Source organism: Astyanax mexicanus, chromosome 25 (assembly GCF_023375975.1).
Source record: "Astyanax mexicanus isolate ESR-SI-001 chromosome 25, AstMex3_surface, whole genome shotgun sequence".
In the NCBI taxonomy this organism is placed as follows: Eukaryota; Metazoa; Chordata; class Actinopteri; order Characiformes; family Acestrorhamphidae; genus Astyanax; species Astyanax mexicanus.
This window is the reverse complement of record NC_064432.1, coordinates 14,993,256-15,019,700: the sequence shown is the minus strand read 5'-3', so window position 1 is coordinate 15,019,700 and position 26,445 is coordinate 14,993,256. Positions and strand designations below refer to the sequence as shown.

Below are 26,445 nucleotides of genomic sequence, written 5' to 3'. Positions count from 1 at the left end.
TGTGTCTTTATTTCCATTCAATTGACAAGGACAGTGGGATCAATCATGAACTGAATCTATAAAGTAATACTTTCTCAAAATGAGACTGGGTGATGTCAAACAAACAGTAAAATATATATTTGCATATATCTGTGCATTTTACAGTTGGCTTTACATCATGTGGTTGCATTTAGAGAACGGAAACATAGATTTATTTATTACTCGTTTTTAAGGTGCCTAAGCTACCACTCGCTTAGTATAATCATACAGAAGCTAACTACAGTTCAGTACATTAAAAATAAAAGTGCTGGTGTCTCAGTCATGCATAGTGTTAAGTTTAGCATTTTTTGCACATTGTTTTCGCTTCTAATGTGTATTTAGCTTCAGCTGAGGCGATCCAGTTTGTTTTCGAGGAAATAATATCAGAAGCCGGCATCCTCCCCTCTCTTCCAGTTCTGGTAGATCCCTACTGATTGCAGTGGGAGGTCATTTCTGGGTTATTTTGCTCTGTAGAAGTTGGTGACAGCAATGCGATGTCATCTCGTAGCTTTCATCTCACTCTGAGGATTTTAATGGCAGAAATTCTGTCAACGCACTTTTTTCTCTCTCTCTCTCTCTCTCTCTACCTCTCATGTGCACTCTCTCTCTCTCTCTCTCTCTCTCTCTGTCTTGTTCTCCTTCTGTCCTGATTTGACCTAGTCCTGATCTCGCAGAGATCATCATTTTTGTGTTTCTGTCCAGATCGCCAACTGCTAGACTAATGACATCTTTACACCCAACACTGAACTCAAATCCTGCACTGTCCACCAGTGGCGTGCAGTGAATATAGTGGGAACCCCTTCTGCAACCACCCCCCCATACCCCCCCACCCACACATCCCCCTCCCCCCCCCCACCGGCCGACTGACACATAGATAAATATTACAATAACTACATATTCTCTCTCTTGACTGAGTTATATTAACTTAATACACATCAACAGCCCACAAATACAGCTACAAACTACAAAAATATACAATAGACCTGACAATCAAAGCTTAATTTCCCTACAAGTACCGTTCAACAAAGATCACTCATTTGTATGTCTACAGTTCGCCAGAGCAGCCAAAACATTAAGAACACACAAAAACTCACCAGTCAGGTGGCCTTTTATTGTGAATTAGTTTCACATTGAAGGACAGCTTTTAAAAAGGCTTTTTAATATAATATGACACAATATCTGTCTTATTTACAGTCGCAATTCCATGATAGTTAGTTAACTATTAAACTAATCCAGCATGAGCTCCGTTTATGACTAAGCAATGCATAACACTCTGAACACAGCGCTGAGAAGGGGTTAGGCAGCCATGGCCCCGCCCCCGGAGTGAAAATTATGAATCTGATTGGTTAGACTGTCCTTCGAATTTGCTAACAGACTCATTATTACACCCCTCTCAAAATCAGGAGAAGGGGCAGGCAGTCACGCTGGGGCAGAAGCCATTTTAAAAAGCTTTGATTGGTTAAAACTGCAGTCAGTCAGATAAGAGCCTGTAGCAACTAAAAAACACAGACTAATGCTTTAAATTAGTTGCTGTTTTTTTTGTTGTTGTTTTTTTAAGTTAATTTATAAAATAAATTCTTACAATTACAATAGCTATGATATATATTTCCTGATTAAAAATGACGTAATTATTATTTACATGCACTTATTGTCACCCCTTCTCTGAAGGGTTAGAAGGGCTTCACTGCACACCTCTATGGTTCACTCTCCACATTGTACACTAGGAATGGTCAGTATGCACCAAAATAATTGCAATATTTTGGGTTACTTTTGCGATAACAATATTATTGGCGATATGATGAAACACTGAATATATATAATAGAATATAAGAATAGAAACAAAATATTGAAGTTTTAGTCAGTATAAATAAAAGCTAAGAGTTTTGATACAATACGATATGCTATGATGTGCTAAGATACAATACGTTACGGCATGGCACACCCCTGCTAATGTTTGACCAGATCCGCTAAATACAAGATTGATGGTGTCTTTAAACTTTTTTATTTAATCTGTTTCATCGCAACAATATTCTGTGATTAGTCATGATTGCTCACTTTTTCTTCTTCTTAAGAAAAAATAAGAATAAGAAAAAAATATTCGATATTAGATTATAGGGTACCACTTTAAAAATAAGACTACCTTTATAAAGGGTTTGTAAATGGTTTAGTTTAATAATGGTTACTAATTAGGTTGTAAATGCCTTAAAAATCATTAATAATCAGTTATAACACATACGTAGAAATGTACGTAGGCCTGTTGTTTGCCAAATAGTGAACCCACAGCCACATAACTGATTATTAATGATTTTTAAAGCATTTACAACCTAATTAGTAACCATTAATAAACTAATTGTAAACCATTTATAAACCCTTTATAAAGGTAGTCTTATTTTAAAGTGGTACCTATAATAGTATAGTATAGATAAATGTATATTAGTAGTATAAATTGGAAAAAAAAAATATTGTATTAATCACAGAAGTAGCCTGTCATTAAAAGCATTATTTTAAAAACATTATGCTGGTACTTCCCTTTACTTTAATAATTTCTTCATCATACAAATTTAAAAACCCTTAGACTAATTTTTAGTATGAACAAATAATATTGTAACAAAATAAAAGAATGAAACATAAAAATCGACTAAATTACTAAATTACTATAAACTGTAAAAAAGTACTGTAATTGACTGCTTATATATTATGACAATATGGATTTTAAAAATCACAATATTACTGTGTCCCAATATGTTCTTCTGTAGGATACTCTACTGCACATTGCCTTTACTGAGACCAGCCAAACGGCCAGACTGCAAGACTGATAATGTCTTTTTTACCTAACACTGAGCGTAGATCTCGTACAGTCCTGTTAAGACTGTTGAGACTGTGCTCCAGATGAAGTTTACACAGCAGAAGGTTTAGTCTACTGTCAGCAGGGCTGCAGACAGACAGACTTCCCTGTTCTCTGACGAGCTGCAGATGCCTCCAGCTCAGCATTACTCCAGCTGCCTATTCTCTATTGCCTACAAAGCCTGGCCGAGCCCAGCGCGAGGACCCGCACATCATAGCCTGCAAATGTGCGGCTGACCACAATGACTAAACCATGTGTGACAGGTCCCCGGCGCCTCGGCAACTCCAACCAATTCACAGAGCCTACACAGAGCTACAGTCTCAGAGAGAGAGAATCCCCATCAGTTTCAGCATACTGCAGCATGCTGGGCATTTCATCGCCTTGTTGACTCTCGATTTAGAATCGCATCAACAGAGCGAGCCTCAGAGTTCTTCACCTGACATCACTTTCTCCTCACGGCAGTGCATCCGGATTAAAACGCAAATATTACTTTTTTTATTTTGGGTTACAACATTAAGACTAGGCTTGGGTGGTGAAGAGAATGTTAGCTATCATGCTAGCTAAGGAAATTCCTATGATGTGATGTCAGACTGAAGGTTAAACCTTCACTTAGTCTATAAACAAACTGAACTTTCTATCTGAAATTGCATGTCCCGCTACGCAACATATTGCTCAGTTTAACACAGGGGTGTCCAAACTACGGTCCGCGGGCCATTTGCGGCCGGTTTCCTTTTTTGGACCGGGCCGAAGAGTCTAAAGCGGAGAGGGTGCGCAATTCTAGCGCAGAAAAACGGGCCAAAGAGTCTAAAAGCGGAGAGGGTGCGCATTTCTAGCGCAGAAAAACGGGCCAAAGAGTCTTAAAGCGGAGAGGGTGCGCATTTCTAGCTCAGAAAAGCGGGCCAAAGAGTCTAAAAGCGGAGAGAGTGCGCATTTCTAGCGAAGAAAAATGGGCCAAAGAGTCTAAAAGCGGAGAGAGTGTGCAGTTGTAGCGCAGAAAAACGTGTCAAAGAGTCTAAAAGCGGAGAGAGTGCGCAGTTGTAGCGCAGAAAAACGGGCCAAAGAGTCTAAAAGCGGAGATGGTGCGCATTTCTAGCGCAGAAAAACAGGCCAAAGAGTCTAAAAGCGGAGAGAGTGCGCATTTCTAGCGCAGAAAAGCGGGCCAAAGAGTCTAAAAGCGGAGAGAGTGCACAGTTGTAGCGCAGAAAAACGGGCCAAAGAGTCTAAAAGGGCTGCATAAATCTGTGAGTTAGTGCAAGATATATAATACATATTTCATGATTTATGATAACCTTTAGTAATAAACCCTGGCCTCTTGTTTTACACAGGCTAGTCACAATTTTCATAACTATTTTATAGGGGACGAATATATTTTGTCCCACATAGTATTGCGATAAATTACGCTATTGTCATTTAATGACTATTAATGCAGTTAATGTCATTTAAGACCATTAATGGCGTTGATATAATGATTTTCATACCCTTTAATGGGTAGTAAATATAACTTTTTTTTTTTTTTTTACTTACCGTATTTTTCGGACTATAAGGCGCACCGTATTATAAGACGCACTATCAAAGAACGCCTATTTTCTGCTATTTTTCCATACATAGGGCGCATCGCATTATAAGGCGCGTTAAGTGACACTAGAAAGGGTGCCTATATCAAAGTGAACAGGGGTGGCGCCATGTTTCCCTTCCCCCACCGGGGGTGGTCGCTTGCCGGTGGAGCGTCTCAGTATATATAAATCTAGCTCTTTCAAAGTCAAACGAGTGCTGGATATTAATCTACACAGATTCCTCTCCTGAAAACTGTTTATTTGGGTGAGTAACGTGCTTCAGTTTATTTACAGTAAGCTTAGATTTCCAGATGTCCACTAAGGCTTGCTGCACCAGCGTTAGCATAGCTATCCGCTAGCACGCTAGCTAGTCACCTAAACTAGTAAAGTTAACCCAAACTTAAACGACAGCGTTACACTGAGTAATCCTGCGTGTTCTGGTAAGACAGTGAGATATTAGCTAGCGATTCGTCCCCCGTAGCTTGTTTTAACACTGTAAACAAGCAGATTACAGGCTGATAAAACTCACCTCTGAGAGAGTTAGCGCTTAGCATCTAGCTAATGCTAGCCAGGCAAAGCAGCACAGACTTACAGGCCGATAACTCACCTCTGAATGGTGAACGCTTAGCGATTAGCATCTAACTCTAATAATACTGCTCCAGCAGTATTAAAAGTGCTACATTTAGAAAATACTGATCTCTGAACAGTGAAAAAGCTAGCTAGCTAAGCGGTTAGCATCTAGCTAATGCTATTGCTGCTCTGCACGGAGTGTGTGTTTACTGCTCCTTACACCTGACGGGTAAAATTTAGATAATACTGATCTCTGAACAGTGAATAAGCTAGCTAATGCTATTTGCTGCTCCAGCCTCGGAGCTGCACGGCTCTGGACTCTGTATAGCACTGAAACTCTGTATAACGCTGCACGGAGTGTGTGTTTACTGCTCCTTACAACCTGACGAGTAAAATTTAGATAATACTGATCTCAGTGAATAAGCTAGCTAGCTTAGCGGTTAGCATCTAGCTAATGCTATTGCTGCTCAGCCTCGGAGCTGCACGGCTCTGGACTCTGTATAGCACTGAAACTCTCTATAACGCTGCACGGAGTGTGTGTTTACTGCTCCTTACAACCTGACGAGTAAAATCCATACAAAAGGCGCACCGTATTATAAGACGCACTGTCAATTTTTGTGAAAATTAAAAGTTTTTAAGTGCGCCTTATAGTCCGAAAAATACGGTAACCTGAAAGTCAGCTCTGAGTGTATGGATGGAACACACATACTGACACAAATACAGCTGAAGTTAATTCATATGTTTGTCACAATATTAAGATCAACAAAAATGCTTGATGTCTTGTCAAATATTGTACTATAATTTATTTAAAAAAATTATATATATTTTTTTACAATATTTGTAAGCTGTTTATAACATATGCATTTCCTAGCTTTGTCTGCAGATCAACATAAATGTATTGGCAGCATAAATAATTCACATTATTAACGTAACTTAACTTAAGACGAGTATAATAAAAAGCATAAATAATCAAACCCTGGCTTAAGAATGGCTTTAGAGTTAATAATAATAACTGAATATTAAGGCTGTGGTTTTCTTTCATCTTTCATTTATAATAATCCCCGTTTCCACAGCAACTATAAATCTGCATCAGAATGCTTTTATATTTGAATATTTCTTGTGTAATCTAGACAGACAGACAGTGATCAGAGAACTGAGAGTCAGCTATTCTGCAGTGTGTCTGAGGCTAACCTGAGGCTAATGGCCTTGGTGAAGGGCACAGGGGTGGCGGGGTGGTGAGAGAGAGCTGTCCTGGGAGCAGCAGCGATTTCCTCCCGGCTATTCTGGATTTTGCGGGTGTCGGAGCGTTGATCCTGACAGGTCATCGTCAGACCACGTCAGTCTTCCTCTGTGTTTTTTCCTTTATAGCTTTTATCTTTTTTTTCCTGTTCTACTGTAACTACTCTCCCAGAATAGCAATTAATGGCTTATTTTTATTCCCCCATGTTCCCATAATCGCGAGAGTTCTGCATATTTGATAGCTTGTTTTGTAATTCCTATCTGCCATTAGTTTCACTTTGCATCAGAAACCCAGAAACCCCTCTCTCTCTCTCTCTCTCTCTCTCTCTCTCTCTATTTTTCTCCATCTCTCTCTCTCTTCATTTCAACAGAGTGAAAAGGAAACAGGAGCACATTTGCATTTCAATAGCAGTGCAGATGCTGTTACGTGTGTAATAAGTTCTAATAGGTTTGGATGGTAGGAAGGCCTTCAGTGATATTCGCACTGCAGACATGTTAAACATTTAAAAGCTGGTATTATGCAGCATAGCAGACCTCACAGGTCTATCCATAATTTTACGTAAATTACGTAATTAAGTTCTGGTTTATATATATACACTAATAAAGCATAATAGTATGACCTCCTACTTGTTTTTCAGTGCCACTTATTATATAGGTGCTTTTTGTAGTTCTATAATTACAGACTGTAGTCCTGTATCTGTTTCTCTGCATACTTTATTTATACTTTATCCTCCCTTCACCCTGTTCTCTTATTATTCAATGGTTAGAAACCCACAGGGAGCAGCTATCATTTGGGTGGTGGGTCATGTTCAGCATTTCAGTGATGCTGCGATGGTGACAGTGTGTGCTGGTATAAGTGGATCAGATACGGCAGTGCTGCTGAAGGTTTTAAACACCTCAGTGCCACTGCTGGACTAAGAATAGTCCAATTACTGTGTCCTGTGGGCAGCATCCTGTGGGCAGCTAGGTAGGAGTGTCTAATAGATGGGCAGCAAGTGAACAGTGTTTAAAACTCCAGCAGCACTGCCGTGTCTGATCCACTCATACCAGCACAACACACACTAACACACCACCACCATGCCAGTGTCAATGCAGTGCTAGGAATACACCCACTATGCAAATAATAGCTGCTCTCTTTTGGTCATGTTGGGTCCTGGCCATTGAGGAACAGGGTGAAAGGAGAATTCCAAAGTATGGCATTGCAGGTACGAAATTGCACCCCACATCATAACACAAGGCCTCCTGGATGTTTTCCAATATCTTGCACCCCTGATGTCTATGCCGTATTTTCTGCACTATAAGGCGCACTTAAAGGCACACTTAAAATCCATTAATTTTCTCAAAAATCATATGATGCACCTAGTGTTGGACGATATGGCCAAAATTTATATCACGATATATTTCTAAAATTTCGGTCGATACGATATAATTTCGATATCGATATAAATACTTTGAAGGCCTCAGAAAACTGCTAAGAAGCCCTGCAATCCCTGCAGCACTGCGGATTTAAATTATTATATAACTGTGTATTTGCACTTTTTGTATGGCTGGCATCAGATACCCTCATTATATGCACATCTATCTATCTATCTATCTATCTATCTATCTATCTATCTATCTATCTATCTATCTATCTAATGGAAATCTGTACGTACTACTGTCTGAAAATTTTATTTGTCTTTGAAACCTCCTTTCACAAAAACTTTACTACTTTAGAAATAAAAGTAGTCAAAATAAATCAATGCTCAATATTATTTGCATATAGCAAAATAATAACATGACATCCCTGTCAAACATAAGCCTATATAACTATTACCAATAAAAATATAAATTACAACAGAGGCAGAACTTCTTATTCTTTGTGAACAAATTTTAACAGATTAAAACAAAAGTGTTTCAACTAGGATATAGAATACAAGAAGCCTTTATATACATAAAAGCAACAAGATTTTCCCGTCAAATAAACAAACCTACAGGCTTTATCAACTATGAATAACTTAGTTACAACATAAGCTATAGAAGTGCTTCAGTCAGTATAAGAAAAATATTGTATGTAGTGGAGTTGCTTGAAGTGGTGGAACAGATTAGATGTATTAACCTTACAGCTGCTGGTCGGCTGCACTCTCCGGCAGCCGACCCGCGGCCGGCCTCGAGGATCCGGGGCCGACCGAACCGAGTCTACCTTAGCCTTGGATCCGCTCGTCCCGGCTCCGTTTGGCTCCAGCGCGAGACATTTTTGCTGCGTAGCGAAGCGGACCCGAGCCTAGCCATTTTAATCTAGCCTTGCCTAGCCTAGCCTGTTTGGCTACGTGCCTGTGTGGTAACGTCATCACGCACTGACGTAGCCCAGCTACGGGGGCTGAATGTGTTGAGTTCTGCGGTGAGCTGACGCCAGTAAAAAACGCCTGTCCGTGATTCTGTAAATAATACATATCGATATACCACAAAACTGATATCACCGTTATTGAAACATTTCTTATCGTGATATATCGAAATACCGATATCGAATTATTGTCCAGGCCTAGATGCACCTTATGTATAAATTTTAGCAGTCAGGTATTAGAGAGCAGTAAAGAGTTTTTAGAGCTAATGCTAATTTTCAAGTTTTAGTGGAAATCTAAGAATTCTAAGCTTACTGTAAGTAGACCTAAGCGCTTTACTCACACAAATAAACAGTTTTCAGGAGAGAAATCTGTGTAGAATAAAATACAGTGCTTGTTTGACTTATCTGCCTTTTTTATAGTTTTGTTTACTTAGCTTAGCTTTACAGACCTGCTGAATTAGTGCAAAAAATACGATACTTGGATAAGAATGTGGGGCCAAAACAATGAATTGGTCCATCCTTTCAGATAATTGCCCTCAGCATTCTGTGAGATGATCCCCCTCTATACATTGTATCATAAAGAACTCATTAGATTAAACAGATTATTGTGAGGAGAATCTCTCTCTCTCTCTCTGTTCTCAGCTGAATCTGAGTGTGTGATGGTGCAGTAGATGTAATGTGCTAATTACTGCAGTTCTGAGGTGTGCTGTGGTGGTGTCCTCGCCGTGTCTTTGCTAACCATTAGTCAGTGTAGCCCGGGGTTGGATGCTAATTGAGCGGAATGAACAGTGAGAGGGTGCTTGTAAGGAGACGGTCATTATATTTCTTTCTTCGCATTTTGTGCTCAGTATCCCAGTATAGTGAATCCAGTATGAAGAATCGGACTGGACAGAACTGCTGGCATCCCGCACTGAAGTAGAGACAGCACCAGGCTTTCTTCAGGCCTTTCAACTCTGCTCTCCCAGAGGGTTCAGCAGTTGGCCTCAAGCCTGGGGACTCAACCTGAGGGGGAGGAGATGGTGCTTTTTCAGCGAGCTGCTTTCTGACAGCATATAAAAGCAGCTCTAGCTTTTGGAAGGAAATGTTGAATAATGACAACACACTGGTTCAACCATTTTCTGTTGTGTATGTGAGAGGTACTAAAACTGTGTTCCAGTTAACTTAGACATCAGAGCTAAGAAAGATGGCACGTGCAAGTTGACTGCGTTCTAGTTAAACGAATAGACATCAGCTATAATTGTTAGCTTTGTTCCAGTGTAGAATTGCTGGCAATGCCAGTGGTCAACAGCACATTTTACAGAATATACACATTATGCAGCCATATTGGATTCTCTGGGATTCTTAGGGAAATAAGTGTTGAGAAGGCTCTTTTAATTTTTCAGTTAAAATATCCTACTTGGAATTAGCTAATGGACATGGCTATTCCATTTATGGTAGACTATGGTGTGTAAAAATGATAACCTCTGCTTCTATTTACTGGTTGATGGCACTGCAGTGACTTAAAGAAGACATAAGGCATAAAACACCTTAGCTTAGCCTAGCCTAGCCCAACCTAGCCTAGTATTTAGTTTAGCATTGTAACAAAATTGTAAAAAAACACAATACCCTGGACTTACTGTACATTATTGCATATATCGTTGTCCTCTCTGTGTCCTTGTGTGTCAGTGTGCTTTTAGCTATAGTAGCTAGGGCTGTGAATCTTTGGGAATCCCACAATTCGATTCACAATCGATTCTTAGGGTCACGATTAGATTTTTATTTTTCTTCATCTTCCATACTTTAGTGGCGCAACAACAAACACCGTAACACGACACTACACGCCCCTCTGTAGCCTAATAGGGAGAGGCAGTAAGAGCAAAAACTTTACTGTCCTGTTGCTGCTGTCTCGCGACACTCACCTACTGTCCCGCAGAGCTCACCTACTGTCGCACGGAGCTTTTTAACTGTCCTGCGGAGCTCAGCTACTGTTGCGCGGAGCTTTTTAACTGTCGTGCGGAGCTTTTTAACTGTCTCGCTGAGCTTTTTAACTGTCCTGCGGAGCTCAGCTACTGTCGCACGGAGCTTTTTAACTGTCCTGCGGAGCTCAGCTACTGTCGCACGGAGCTTTTTAACTGTCCTGCGGAGCTCAGCTACTGTTGCGTGGAGCTTTTTAACTGTCCTGCGGAGCTCAGCTACTGTCTCGCAGAGTTTTTTAACTGTACCGCAGAGCTCAGCTCATACTCCACGCAACAGTAGCTGATTTTTTAAAAAATCAGAATCGATTCTGAATTGTTCAATGTTAGAAACGCGATTCGAGCTCTAATCGATTTTTTCCTGCACCCCTACTAGTAGCTGAACAGATTATAGCTAGCGAACTGGGTTAGCTTTTAGCCTTGCTGCAGATAGCTACAGTATGTAAAGGTTTTCAGGTGTTTTTACGTTTGGGAGCCTCACCCTAAATCTAAGAGAAGCAGGCTTGGGCCTGGAAGGTCACTGGTTCTGTTAGCAAGGCAAACTCTTCTTAAAAATGCTTCTTGGTGTCAGTTTGGATTAATGTTGAAAAGTGTAAACAGTCCAAAACTGGCTACATGTTGGCTTGACAATCTTCTGTCAGACAGCTTTGTGTTAAGAAGTCTAGTCTCATGCTATCGTCTGGAGGGCAGCTGTGTTCAGCTGACTGGGGAGTGATAATGAAGTTAGACTCTCGACATTGAAAGATTTACAGCTATCCTAACAGCCAGGCCCTTGAGACAGGTTATCTTGGTGTCTTGGAGTTGAGGAATGGATGGAATTTGTGTTGAAGGTTGAAGGGACTTCTCTTTTCTTCTACTGCTGTTAGTAGCATATATATATAGCATTGTGTATGAGAGCACTGCTATATAGAATGTTAGCAGAATGATAATAAACGGCAGGTTTAAGTTCATTTTTTCTGCTCTAATTGCATGTCAATTCATAGAAACAGCCTTACACAACATATATGAAGGGAAGACATATATAACTGCATCAAGCTTTTAATAGCATGGCTGTTAATTCCCAGTAAAGTTTATAAAGGCCAATAAAATAGGCTGACCTTTATGTTGCTCTTATATCAGTGTGGTAAGACTAGAGGGAAATGAGCCTTAAGCAAGTGACTCCATTGTAACTCTTGGGGACAGTTTTATTGCATGGCTTTCTTGGATCATGTGATCGGCTTGTAAAGAATAGGGTGATCTGTATTGGGTTTGTTGTTACTGTTTTATTAACATGATGTTTTTAGACCCTATTTCTGGCAGTGGAAGACCAAGGAAATTCTGGCATGGTTTCAGTTAAAGACAAAGCTCTAATTATCTAGTTCCATCCAAAATCTTTGGTACAGCGTTAGGGTGTGCCATATCGTATTGTACACGATAATATCGGTGCCATTTTTGAATATCGTGAACAACATTATACATTAAAATATCGTGCCATATCACCCACCCCTAATTATCATATCAGAGTCCTACATTTTTGCTGTTTTTAGCAAAAGAAAAATTCACACTGTTCTAATGTCCTATTATATATCTATATTAGAGGCAGATTATATATGTCATTTATTTTACTTTAATCCTGAAGATATGGAGATATATGAAGTGTATTATTGGTATCCTGACATTCTGAGTCACTTATTTCCGTTACAAATCTGTTTTTTTTTTTATATCTCAGTTATTAAAAAAGTGTGCCAAATTATAATGAATGCAATAGTGCAGTAGTGCAGTAATTCAATGTTTTGTCATATTGCCAAGCGTATCATTAACGCGAAAATACCATGATATTGTGATATTATTTTAGGACCATATCACCCACCCCTAGTACAGTGTATTTCAGAAAGGCTTTCTTTCTTCTAAGCCATAAATATATATATTGATCTCTGCGGTTCACATTCAGCTTCTATTTTGCTTGGTTGAACCACATCTTCAACATATGGCTGTAAGGAGGGTGTGTGACTGTGATCGTTGAGAACTTGAGCGTCAGTACTAGATGATCCCTGATTTAAACTGTGTTTATGCATTTTAAGGAGTACATTTTGTTAGCACCCAAAAAGCAGCTTAGAGAAAGTAGATGAAACCTTTTTGCTTTTTGTTTTTCACTTAATACCTTGTAGGTAATATTTGAGCAGCAATCACCTCCACCAAACCTTACTCAAACAGCTGTCTGGATACATTGGGACATTAAGTGCACATTATAAAATACATAACACTACATAGGACAGTGTAAGATTGTGTAATAACTGTTGAGAGGTCACACTTTTGTCCGAGGACGAGATAAGGAGAGGTTATTGCTTCCAGGTCCCAGGACAGGATAAAATATTTACCCAGTGGGATTGAGTTGTGGCACCGGCGCTGGATTATGGCTTTCTTTAGAGGCTGGTCACGCACAGCTAGGATGGCGAGGGCTCTGAAATGGAGGTCGATGAATGCATCTGCAGGGGGTAATAGAAGAAAAATCTCCTCATCTCTGTTCCTCGTTTTCTCCTTCTCACCTCAATCACCTCTTTCTCTCTTTGTCTTCTCTATCTCTCTGTTTTATCTTAAATCTTGTTCTGCTTACCCCAAAGGCCTAACATTCAATGCCATCTTGTCTGCTCTTATTAACAATGTGACATGTTATAAATAATATAATGTTTATAGAAATTTAAACAAATAACCATTATTCAGAAACTCTGACCAATTCCCAATTTTCTCTTCAGTCAATTCCCTTTAGTCAATTAAGCCACCCACTTAATAGGACTTTCCATATCCCTGGCAATGCTTTCAACTATGGATGCACCGATACCACTTTTTCTTTACCGATACCGAAACCGGCTTTTCTGGTATCGGCCAATATCGCGTACCGATACCAACTGTTTTATCCTCTACTTTTTTTAAAGGTCTGTAAATAGATTTCTCTGCTCTCAGAGTCTCCGGTTACAGACCACACCCGCATTCTAAACCCGGAAATGGTATCGGCCGATACCTATTGCCGATACCGATACTGTGTGTAAGTGTCAGTATCGGTGCCGATACCAATACAAGACACTACACGATACAAGACACTGTTAAAAATGCTGTTAGTCAGTGTTTATTATGCTTATACGAGCCAGTCAGACACAGAAGTGCTGCTGGAGTTTTTAAACAGTAACTGCGTCCAGAAACTTTTGCTACTCCTCCTCTCAAATTTCCTCCTCTCCTACCCCAGAAGAAGGTCAAGGAATCAAGGAGAGGAGAGGAGGAGGAGGGATGGATGGAAAGAGGGAAGGAGCTGTAATTGGGGAAATGGGACAGCTGATCGCTTTTAGATAGGATGTTGACTACCGATGAACTGAGCCAATCACAACCCTCACTTTTAGCACATGCCAGATACTGCCCAGCCAATCACAGCTTCAATATTAAATTATTTCAATAGTGGACTATGATTTCATTGAAATAATATATATGTGGTCAGTTGTGTTAACTGCATAAAGAACATTTAAGCTCAGTTCCAGTATATAAAGCCAGGTGGCAAAGGAAGAGCGTGTTAGCTTATCTAAACTATAAATTATATTACTGCTTTATTAGCTGTTTAGTTAGATTGTGCATTGCCTTCTCCATTTTCGCGTGCTCTGTGGGCGTGGATGCAGTGATGTCATTCGAAAATCCCTAAAAGTCTTCCGGAGTAGGATGCTCTCATGTATCCTCCGTTGGAAGCCTCTTAGTGGAGGATTTTAAGCGGCTTCTTTCTTCTCCTACAGTATTCGGAGGAGTCACGGAGGAGAGGAGGAGGATCGGTAGGAAAAACGAGACACTCACTGTCCTCCATTCTATTAGACACCTCTACCTATAGCTACTCCAACTTGTAGATAGTAGTACAGTCAGAGACAGAAGCTTTGAATCTGTTTGAATCAGTGATCACAAGACACTGCTCACAGGACACTGTTGCTGGACAATCATCAGTCCAGAAGTGATACTAAGGTGTTTAAAAACTCCAGCAGCACCGTTGTCCTGCCAGCACATTAATCAGCACCATGCCTGTGTCACTGCAGTGCTCTGTGGAGGCCTTTTCACTAAAGAACAGTTTGAAAAGAGGATACTATACAGATACAGGACTACATGCTGTAATTATAGAACTACAAAGTGCTCCCAATTGATCAGTGGAGCTTAAAGGTGGATAATGGGAGTGAAAACAAGAAAGTGGTCATAATGTTGTGGTTGATCGGCGTATAGCCCTACTGTCTGCTACAAGGGACAAATGCTAAAAATAAACAAATAACTTAAAATTAGTTTTTTTTTTTATTTAACCACAATATTTGAATTATTATAATTTAAATTCATGTATTCCTGCATTAAGGTCTGTGTGTAATAGGGGTGTGCCATATCATATGGTACGTGATAATATCGCGAACATTTTTGAATATCGTGAACGATATTATACCCTGAAATATCGTGCCATAACACTCACCCCTAATTATCACAGCAGGGTCCAACTTTTTTCGCTGTTTAAGCAAAAGAAAAATTAACACATTTCTCATTTACAATTATATATCTACTATAGACAGATTATATCTGTCCAGTATCACTTATTTTACTTTAATCCTGGATATATGGAGATATTTGGAGTGCATTATTATTGGTATCATGACATTTTGGATCATTGACTTCTGTTAGAAATCTGCTGAAATTGTTTATTATTTTTTTTATATCTCAGTTAGTTTTTAGACAAAAAAATGTTAATTTTTTTTGTCCTATCGCCAAGAGTATCGTTATCGCGATAATACCATGAAATATCGTGATATTATTTTAGAGTCATATCGCCCACCCCTAGTGTGTAATAATAATCATGCCTAGTCTCAGTACATACCGTGCCTCAGCTGATGATTATCTGATCTGGACTGGAGTCCTGTATGCCCTCCCCTCCTCCTATATTAGAAAGCTTTTCTTATTGAAGGATCAAAGTGATAAAGGGATGAAGAAGGAACAGGGACGGAGAGGTGGTGGCAGGGTCGTGTGAAACTTTCATCATGGAGAACAAAAGAAAGAGCTAGAGCTGAGAATACAAATACATACAGGACTGAGCGCAGAACCTCTTTCTCCCAGTACAAAGCAGACTGGCAGATTTTCATATGTAAACGGATGCTGTGGAGATCGTGACTGGCCTGATTAACAAGCCCACTGACGTGGAGTGGAGCTACCACTGCACACTGAGGGCTGAGGGGGGGTTTAGAATAGAGCCTTTCCACCTGACCCATCTGTAAACATGCTGGTCCCTGGCTCCCTGGATAAACCTTTCAGCTCTCGTGTCTTCCTCTGTTTCCAGGCCGCTGTGTTATCTGCTGTAAGCAGCCTGTTCTGACATATCACCCGACCTAATCACAGCTGTGGAACTGAGGATCATGCAGCATTTCCCTCTCGGCTGTGGTGCGCTGCATGTGTGTGCATTAGAGCATGGAATATTTGCCCAGAGGGACCCAAACGGATTATATCACGTGCGACTAAATTGAGGAATTATCTGTCAAATAAGCATCACACTCATATCTGATACAGATTCAATGCTCACGTTTTCCAACCTGTCAGATTTCTTTTTCTAATATTAAATAATATGTTTATGTCTTTGCAACAATAAGGGCGAGATAAAGACACCTGCAGACAAAAATAAAAAAATAAGATTCAGGCAAGAACAAAGACAAAACACGACGAAGAAGAAAAAGGGTCATAAAAAAAAAGATATGAAAAAAAGTATGCACTGCAACTCAGGAACAATTCTTTACAAAGAGTTTTACAAACAATCCAGCTTGAATACGTGGCTAAACAGGTGAGGGTAGTCAGTAATCAGGAGAGTTGCAACGAAAACAAAGATCTGATTGGTAGGTGCAGCCACATGGAGAGGCAGTGCTTCCTGCACACCAGTTTAATAATATATTTATGGAATAGCTTATATGTACAATAGGCCTGCATGATGAAAAAAAATCTGTATATTATAGTAACAGTTTCAACATTTTCCAAGTTCATTGGTCTTTGAACGGATGTAATTGCATTTTTATGCTATTACTTTTTTTAGTTTTTTTTTTCTAATATCAGCATAACATTTTAACAACAATAATTCAGACCTTTCTGTGGGTTCCTTTGGATTCAGGCACAAAATTCTGTATTTAATGTCAGTCCTGTGAAAATAAAATGTGCTTTTACATCTGTAAGGTGGTATTTAACCTTACTATACGCTTCAGTCACCTCCTCTGTACGTCCACCTGATTCTTTAGCTTTCTAATCATTATACCTTCATTTTTCCTGTTTCCTTCCACCCTCCTTTTCCTTCCTTGTCTTTTCCTTCCTTGTCTCTAATTAGCATCGAGACCCTCGAAGGATTTTGTTTTGTTTACAGACACAGACACTCCTCCACCAGTGTCTCGCGGTGTTATCAGTGTGTCTGAGAGCGAGCTGCCCTTTGTTTCCCTTTTATTCCTGTTCTTGTATGCATTCATCATTGGATGTAGCTGTTACTGCAGTTACTGCATCAGGGGAAGGTGAATTTAATGGTACTAGTATACACAATCCAGTAGGAAAGCCTGACTAGAAGCTATGGCTTTTTATTGGGAAAAACTTGTATCATAATTTAAAAAAATATATATATTTTTTTCAAATGTGTTAAAGACCTGTATAGCCTTAAAGCTAAATATTTAGTCCATTTAAGCTGTAAATTGGTTCATAACTATTCTCATCCAGCATACCAGATCTTCATATTCATATCATCTAGTTGCCAGATATGTTGCCAAAGTTGATCAATTATATAATCATGAATCATGATTGAGATTCAGTTCTAAACTGGGCCTACCCACCACATGTAACCATTACAGTGCCTTAGCCTTTTAGCCTTAGCGTTTCCCGCGATGGTTATATAAACACCCTAGCATGGCTGACTAGGCAAGCTTCTAATATTACATAATATATCTTCTCTAATTCTTCTCTTTCGTTTAGTTGAAAGCTGAGATTTTGCTAAACTGGCCAATTGATACAACTCTTCTCCACGAGCTCATGAGCTGAAGCGCAGATCTAATGTATAAGAGATGATTTATTTCGCTGGCGTGTATCCCAGCAGTAATCGCCAGGCTGGAAAGTTATAGTATGAATGTATTTGGTTAGTCTAATTAGTTCTAATTAGCGATGTTCGGCTATTATTATGTGCAATGTGTTCTGTTGTTTACATAGAACTAACCATTCATTAGAATTACAGTATAAAGACAATAGTTAATAGAATCAACAGCAATAAAAATAGTAATAATTTGAACATGAAGCAGTGCTGTATTTACTGTAGATGTGTTTTGAATACTGGAATAGACATGAGAACAACGTCAATGTAAGGTCGCATAGAAATGAACCCAGGCACCACAGATCTTGTGTTGAGCTCCACCCATTTCAAAGCATTTAAACAAAATCCTATATTTTTTAACTATCTTTTTAACTCCAGTGTCTAGGTTTCTCTGTGCTAATGTCGCCAGATTTTTGTCAGAGGTAACATTTGGGAAGATTTTGTATGGATATTGTCTGGATGAAACCATCTACAGGACTTGAACTGCACCCTTTTGTTCATGCTCTGCTTCTGCACTTTAAGCTTAATGAAGTCTAAAGTCTAAAACATACTTGTTCTGGAAGAAGGAAGCAGTTCTACTGAATACATAGGAAAGAATCAGTCTCCTCTGTCAACAGTTCAACTTTTCGTAATACCTTTTGGTACTTTATGGGAACATTTAGCTTTTTTTAAGAGTGTGGAGTCTTAATTTTTTATTTTTTATTTTGTTGAACATATATGTTGTACAAATAGGAGATTGTGAAGCCAGTATAGTGAGTGAATCAAATCAGAAGATGGGAATATTGTTATGATCCTCTTTTAGCAATAGAAGTGTTCCACCTAGTATATTATGTGCTACTATCCCACTATCACAGTCAGCTACAGATTAGAAGCTGTTTTCAGGTGTAGTTTTACCTGCTAGCAGCACTGGCTGAATTTCTCCGGAAGCATAGCTTCAAGGTCCAGATTTGAAAATGTGAAGAACCTTGAAATTGGTAAAGAATCTTTAAGTAAAGGTTTTTAAGTTCTGTCTTCCAAGGCGATGGCTCTCAACCTCTCAAAGGTGTTTTAAATTATTCTTAGAGACCTTCTAATCTGGCCGTGAATCCATGTTCCAGTCCTAAACTCTAGAGTCACTGGGATGTACCACAGATCAGGAACTATTTTGGGTTTGCTGTGGGTTTACCTGCCTGCAGCACAGGCTGTATCAAATCCTCGTTCCTCTGGAGTTCTCTGCTCAGATCACAGGTAAAGAACTGCAGACACGGAAATAATTACACGCTCTGCTACTCGCCCCGGATCTCGGCTGTCTGCCTCCATGCCTGTGTGTCGTCTCACACTCCTGACAGCATGGCCTGTCTGTCAAAGGACTGTCACACAAGCTGCTGTCAGGCTTTCCGCTGGTGTTACCCATGTGACGGATGCTAGGCCTTTTAGACTCCATCCGCTTAGGAACTGGAAAGCTTTTGTCACCTTTCTCTGTGTTATGGTTTTAGCATTTAGCTTAGCATTTTATTTAAAAAAAAGCCTTGAGCAAGTGTGACAGATATGTCTTATTAATTCTGTTAGCCAGGGCTGCTACTAAGAATTAGCTTGGTTTTACAAACGTAAAGGTGCTTAAAGGGTTCTAGAGTAGTGGTTCTCAAAATGTTTAAAATGTTAAAGGTCTTTGATAAAAGTATAAGTTGTTTGAAGGAACTTTTAAGGGTTTCCCATTGTAAAATGTGGAGGAACCCTTTAAGAAAAGCTTTATAAAAGAAAGTATTCCTTAAAGAACCTTAAGCTTGTTCGAATAATATTAAGGGGTCCCTCCACAGTTTCACACTGAAGAACACCTGATGGACCACCCAATAAAGAACCACATTTGGCTCCTAAAATAACTGTGTGTCCAAGAGATGAGAGTGAATAACCTTTAAAAAGTGCTATAAAAATCCACATCAGCATTTTCCCTGACACCTGTTGTTAACCCTTGGCATTGACTAATCTTTACAGTTTACATTTAGCTCAGCGTTTACCGTTCACTGAGTTTTTACTCGGAGGAAATAAGGACGATTGGAAGCTGTTGGCTGAGAACTGACCTATCCAGCACCTGTGGCTAGGACATGCCCCCTCCAGTATCCAGCTGTGAGCACAGATGGTCCTCTCCTGCCTGAAATATCACATGTGGACTGCAGTGCCTGTGATTCCCACAGTGCGTTGCTACCAACCCGACAGCCAAAGGGGTGTGATAAAGCTTGTCCGCTCCCAGAATCCTTTGCGCTCCACACGCAGGGACCCAGGATTCAACTCCCCATGCGGCTGTGGACAAGAAGGCTTGTTTGTAGTCCTGCTAGCTGGTTTGCTTTGGGATTGCCAGCTATTCCACTGGGGGTGTTTTAATTAATCTAAACAGCAGGAAACACCTTCATCTGTCTCAGGCTGTGTAGTGTGGACAGCCAGCTCCATTAGTCTTTCTGTTTGTCTGACTGGGTCATAGTTCCCTTTTCTCGTCAGAGTGTCTGTAACACTGACTGCCAGGCTTTCATTACAGAGAAAACCTAATTTGATCTGTTTATTGGATTTAATCACTCTGAAACAGCTGATTGAATTTAACCATCTATTGCCAGGGTTGCATTGGGTCCAAATACTTTCTGGTATAATTGGCAATAAGGCAGGAGTCCCCCTAGACTGGGCATTGGTCCATGATAGGGTGCCACACCAATTGACAGTGCAATTGTGCACTGTCAATTCACCTATTATGAGTTTTTGGGAGGTGGGTTGAAACCCAGAGGAAGTCTTTGTGGATGCGAAGAGACCACTTCAATCTCTCAAACTCTTTAAAGGAGCAAGTATCACACTCCACACAGATAATGACCAGAACAAAGATTGAACCCACAACCGCATGTGTTTTTGGGAAGTGGGATGAAGAACACATCAAACTCTTTAAAAGAGTAAGGATTGTACCCGTAGCTTCATGTGTTTTTGGGAAATTGGATTAGGAACACATCAAACTCCACAAAGAAGTGAGAATTAACCCTACAACTCCATTGGTTTTTGGGAGGCGAGATGAAGAACATACCAAACTCGTTAAAAAGATGAGGAGTGAACCCACAACTCCATGGGTTTTTGGAAGATTGGATGAAGAACAAACCAAACTCCTCAAAGGAGTGCAGATCAAACTCACAACTCGTGTTTTTGGGAAATGGGATGAATAACATACCAAACTCAAAGGAATGAGGATTGAACCCATTACCCCATGGTAAGTTACTTTTATGGGAAGTGGCATGAAAAATACATCAAACTCCTCAAATTAGTGAAAATCAAACCTACAACTGCATTGGTTTTGGTAGGTGAGATGATGAACATACCAAACTTCTTAAAAAGATGAGGAATGAACCCACAACCCCATGGATTTTTGAGAGGTTTGATAAAGAACAAACCAAACTCCTCAAAACACACAACTCATGTTCTTGGGAAATGGGATGAGAAACACATCAATCTCTTTAAATATAGAAAGAGGATTGAACCCATTACACCATGGGTTTTTGGGAGATGGGATAAAGAAAGTATAAAATGATTCAAAGGAGTGATAATCAAACCTACAACATGATGTGTTTTTGGGAAGTGGAAGGAAGAACACATCAAACTTCTTAAAGGAGAGAGGATCAAATTCACAACTCCATGAGTTTTTGGAAGGTGGCATGAAACCCCAAAAATCCACATGGTCAACAAACCTAGCACCTTACAGAGAGAGCAAGGATCAAATCCATTATCCCATGGGTTTTTGGGAAGGTGGGATGAAACATATCCATGTGGACATCACAAACAGTAGCTGGCTTGTGGTTTGAACCCATAACTCATGTTATTTTACAGCTAATTTACTTTTTTATATCCGTGTAAGCTGGCCAACACTGCTTCTATGATACATGCAGTGGTGAGGTGTTCTACGGATTCATATTTATTTATCAGAATAAAAACTAGCACATCATATTGCCAACCCGTCTCTTTGGCTTTTGTTTCTTTCTTCCTCATCTCACACCTCAGCAGTAGACATGCTTCATCAGTTCAGCGCTCTGCACCCTGAAAGAGAATCAGCCTGGAGAATAAGAAAGAGACAGACAGCCAGACGAGAGCATTGAACACTGGATGGAAGCAGATGGGAGACCAACAGAAGTCTCTACAGCTCTTTTTAGACTAGTTTGGGAATGAGCTTAAAGGACTGAGCCATTTAGTGCCATCTCTGTACGCTTCGTCAACATCCAATAATGCTGCGGTCCCTCCCCTGTAACGAATCAGCCAATGAGCGGAATGCTCCGGAACATCTCGTCTGTATACTCCACCATTAAACACAGACATGAAAGCAGCATTAGAGCATGCACTCACCTACTTGTGTCAGAAGAGCTCTCTATTTTTATCTCAGTCTGATTTTTTCATCTTGTCTGACCTGCTGTATCTTTCCATCTTTAGCTTTATGATTAGTAGCCGTTACTATGCACCACACTGAATAGGCCATTGTATATTATGTGATGCATATTGTGATACTGAAATACACAGTAATTTTCACTGGAAATCACCAGAACTCTTTTTTATCCAACTTCTTAAATAATATTACTGCCCTCTGTGTATAAATGATAAATGTATTGGATATGTTGCTGTATACTGCAACCCAAGCGATAAGGAATATACAAAATGAGTAGTATAATATGCTCAGTTACAGGGTGTAAGAATAGGAGCTGTGTCTATGGTTCAAGGACCACCAAACGTCCATCCACACGTCTGCTCTTACCATTTTGTGGAGGAAAACCAACCAGAAGAAAATCCTAACCCCAAGAAGTGTCTTGGTTATGAAGCGCCCCCCTCCTCTTCTCCCTCACCAGAGCTTCATAGCTCTTCATAGTTTCCCCTCCACAAAATGGTAAGAGGAGGCATATTCATAAATCTAGTAGATTTAACCACAGACACAGAACCTCTTCTTTGAAACGTAATGGATATAGGTCATATAATGGCCCATGACATGGTAATCCTGTTGAGCTGTGTGCAAAAGCTAATTAGATATGAGCTAAATAGTGTTTAAATAGGTCTAAATGGGTTTGGAATGTTGAGTTAGCATAGCTAGCTTCTTTATGATCAGTGTCTATAGCAGTAGATACAGTCTTATAAGTGGATGTGGAATAATGTGAATAGCTATTAGTTGAGACCCTATAATCTTCACACAGACTACTAAAGATTCTCAGATAGACATTTATATCATCACTGTGATGAAGAAAAAAACTCCTGTATTATGTGCTTTTAAACCATATTAATTTTTAACATTTTTAGCATTTATGTAAACATCCACTGCCAAATTCACAATATGTCAAGAAGTGAAAAAGAACAGAACATTGTTGTGAAATGCAGGTTATTTTCTGCTTGGTCACTGTAGGCAGTGTTGTACCAGGGCCAAGTATTGATCTCCTCTAAAACAATGCCTAATGAGCACAGCAAAGCACATTCATCAACTTAACTAAAATCACCACGGCTTCTCGGAGCTGGAAATCGCCCGTCTGATCGCTAACTTCCTGCTTGTCATTACTAAACCCAGGACCGCTTGTGTTTACACTTACTGGTTTTGGATGTTCCTTTTTATAAAGGAGTATTTTCAGTGTTTATATCACATCTGGTCTATGATGGAATGGTGACCCCTTGGTCTTTCTTATAGAAATATTTGTATAGATACACAATCAGTGGTGTGCAGTAAGACCCTTCTAACCCTTCAGAGAAGGGGTGACAATAGGTGCATGCAAATCATTACATAATATTTAATCAGGAAATATATATTATAGTTATTGTAAAATATAAGCATATATTTTACAAATTAACTAAAATAAAAAAAACACCAACTAATTCAAAGCAAGTCTGTGTTTTTTAGTTGCTATGGAACTCTTGTCTGACTGACAGCGGTTTTAACCAATCAAAGCTTTTTAAAATGGCTTCTGCCCAGCGTATCTGCGTGACCCTTCTCCTGATTTTGAGCAGGGGGGCGGGGACTTTGTTGGGTTGCAAGGTACGTTTTATAAACATCAGCGGGGGAGGGTGGGGGGGTTGGATGGGTGCAACGTACGTTTTATCTTGGCCGCCCCTCTATAAACCGGGGGAGAGGGGGAAAACAAAACAAACGCCTTCTCAGAACTGAACAGGGAGTGTTTAAGGTGGTTGTGGACTGAGCTGTGGTTCCGCCGGAGAAAAGGAGGAACCGGACGCTCACACAAACACACACACACTCGCTGAATAGAGAGAGTGAGATAGGGGGAGAGAGAGGGATAGGGGGGAAGCTTTAGAGGGGAGGAGAAAGCCAGCTAAGCTGTCCAGACTCACCCCAAAGCACAGGCAAGAAAACAGCACTTGCCGTGGATAGAGCAGGGTGGAAAAGAGATGAGCCAAAGTTGCTCGGAAAACTAGCATAGATTCGCTCTGAGAAACATTAAAGATCCAGCACCGAGTGGCTGGTTGGCGTCACTTAAAAGGTGTTGATAGCAGGTGTTAGTAATTAGCCAAATTAACCCACAGCGCTGGCCTGGCGCGCCCTCCGATGCCCCGGAGGACGCCTTGATCGGGTAACGGCCCTTACAAGTAGAGCTACTTTTAATTAGATTTGACAATTACAGAACTAGATCTAGTAAAACACAAACATTCAGATAATCACATCTGGCCCGTTTCTGAACCATCATTTTAAATGGTATTTGGATCATTAGTAAATTCTGAATGACAGACCAACTTTGGGCAAAAGCAGCTGTATTGTGTGCTTTTATTTTGGCAGCACTAAACTTGTACTTCAATAACCCCAGAGCATGATACTACCACCACCATGCTTAAAAAAAACTGTAATTAAATTCTTCACCTTTACTCCTCCAAACATATATCTGTGGTCATTGTTACCATAAGACCATATTCCAATCATTCCCCATGGTGTTTATTGACTTTTTTCTAACCATCCAAACACATGTCTTCTTCTTCTGGGGTTGAGACAAAATACAAAAAAGAAGAAAATGTGGGCTATTATTAATGTTGCAAATACGTTTTTGTTAACATTTGTACACACTTGTTTAATAGTCGAGAAGAAAAAAGCTCTGATATTAACAGTAGGCCACGAGTGTACTGTGTATTTTTACACACACTGCCTAAAGGCTCTAAGTCTAAATGCTCTCTTTAGCCACTGTCCAAGAAACCTCCCTTCTGCTTACAGTCCAGTACAGAGCTCTGATTGAACAGGGTGTAAGTGACTGACCCCTTGGCTTAGCTGACTTTGGCTAGTCGAGCCTCCACACAGTGAGGGCTGTGTGTATTTTTACCCGTATTCCAATGGACGTGTCCTTACACTGCTGCTGCTGATTTAGAATAGCTTAAACTGGCTTCTCTATGAGTTGTAATAAAAAATATATATATACTTCTACTTTTACTGTTGATTAATATAAACTTTAATACTTTTACAACCCCATATAAGCATCCACACAGTCTTGTTGACAACATGCATGACAGACCATGACAGACTTTTGGACTGGATGGTCCTTTTAGTCTTTCATCTAGACCACACAGCATCCATTTCTTTCAAAAATATTTGGAATACTGACTCATCTAACCACAGTACACGTATTCACTGGTGATGGTTCATTTCAGAGCCCACCCACTAAACAAAGAGACGTTGAAACGACATCTTTTCTAGGTCATTTTTGCATGTCCAGTTTTGGTCTCCTGAAGGTGCAGACTGTGACACCGGATGACGTCTTTTTTCTTTCGCACGTTCAATATTCACGTCCCTTAGACCTTCAGATAAGGGCTAATTCTAGTCCAAATTAGGTCGTTGCAGACCTCTTTTCTAAAACACTTCAATCTGCCAACAACCACTAAAAGCAATGGATAAATTACATTAATTACCCCTATCGTACTACTGTATTGATTTTAAATGGACTCCTCTGTTGCGTAAAAATACATATACCGTACACTGAAAAAAATAGTGTGCTTGATCTACTTAATAAAATCATGTCAACTTTTTGCATCAGATAATTAGGTAGATCAAGCAATAGTAGTCATTGTATTTACTACTTAATTTTCTCCAGTAGTGCTAACATACTTTTTCAGGTATTGTCAACATAATTTTCTCTTGTACACTGCTGCCTTAAAAAGCTGAGTTAACTCAACTTAAGTGTTTAATTTGTCCTTTTTAAAAATGATCTGTTTAGTCAAATAAACTAACAATTTATCTTTATTTTAACACACACTTTCAAGTTTATTTTTCAAGTTTAACTTTAGTCATTTTCACATAACTTATCATTTTAAGTTAACCATAGGTATTCTCAACATATTTAGTATATTATTATTTAACTGCCAATACTGACAGTATAATAATGGAGCAATACAGGAGTAAACTCAGTAGCTCAAAGTCAGCATACATGTATATTATAATTACTGCACACACAGGATAAGGTAGCTTTGGGCAACAGACAACACAAAGATGGTAAGTAAGGGAGAGGCCACACCCAATATGCAAATATATGGTACCAGGAGCCTATAGGAAAGCTGCATGAACCAACACTGTAGAAAGAGCATTGACACAGGTAGTGACTAAAACCCTAGTAAATATAACAAGACTTTTGTTTGTTGTGCAGGTGTACCTAAAAAGATTTGTTGGGATTACATAAATAAATTATATTAAGGAAAAAAATACACAATGTCTTGTATTTTGAAAAAATGTGGAGTAATCAAAAACTAGATATATTCATGTAAAGGTAGACACATATTTTTTTGTTGCTAATAATAATTTTGTACTTCACTAGTTACTTTGGACAAAAGCGTCTGCCAAATGTAATGTAATGTAATGTAATGTAAAAAGAGCACATTTTAACTATGGGCAATGTTTAGCTATCCTTAGC

The 26,445-nt window shown here is 39.6% G+C and overlaps 1 protein-coding gene across 2 annotated transcripts in view; it reads left to right on the top strand.

Moving 5' to 3' along the window:
- The window catches only part of fbxo41 (F-box protein 41), a 110,269-nt gene that overhangs the window by 27,763 nt on the left and 56,061 nt on the right, over window positions 1-26,445 (top strand). The window lies entirely within an intron of this gene.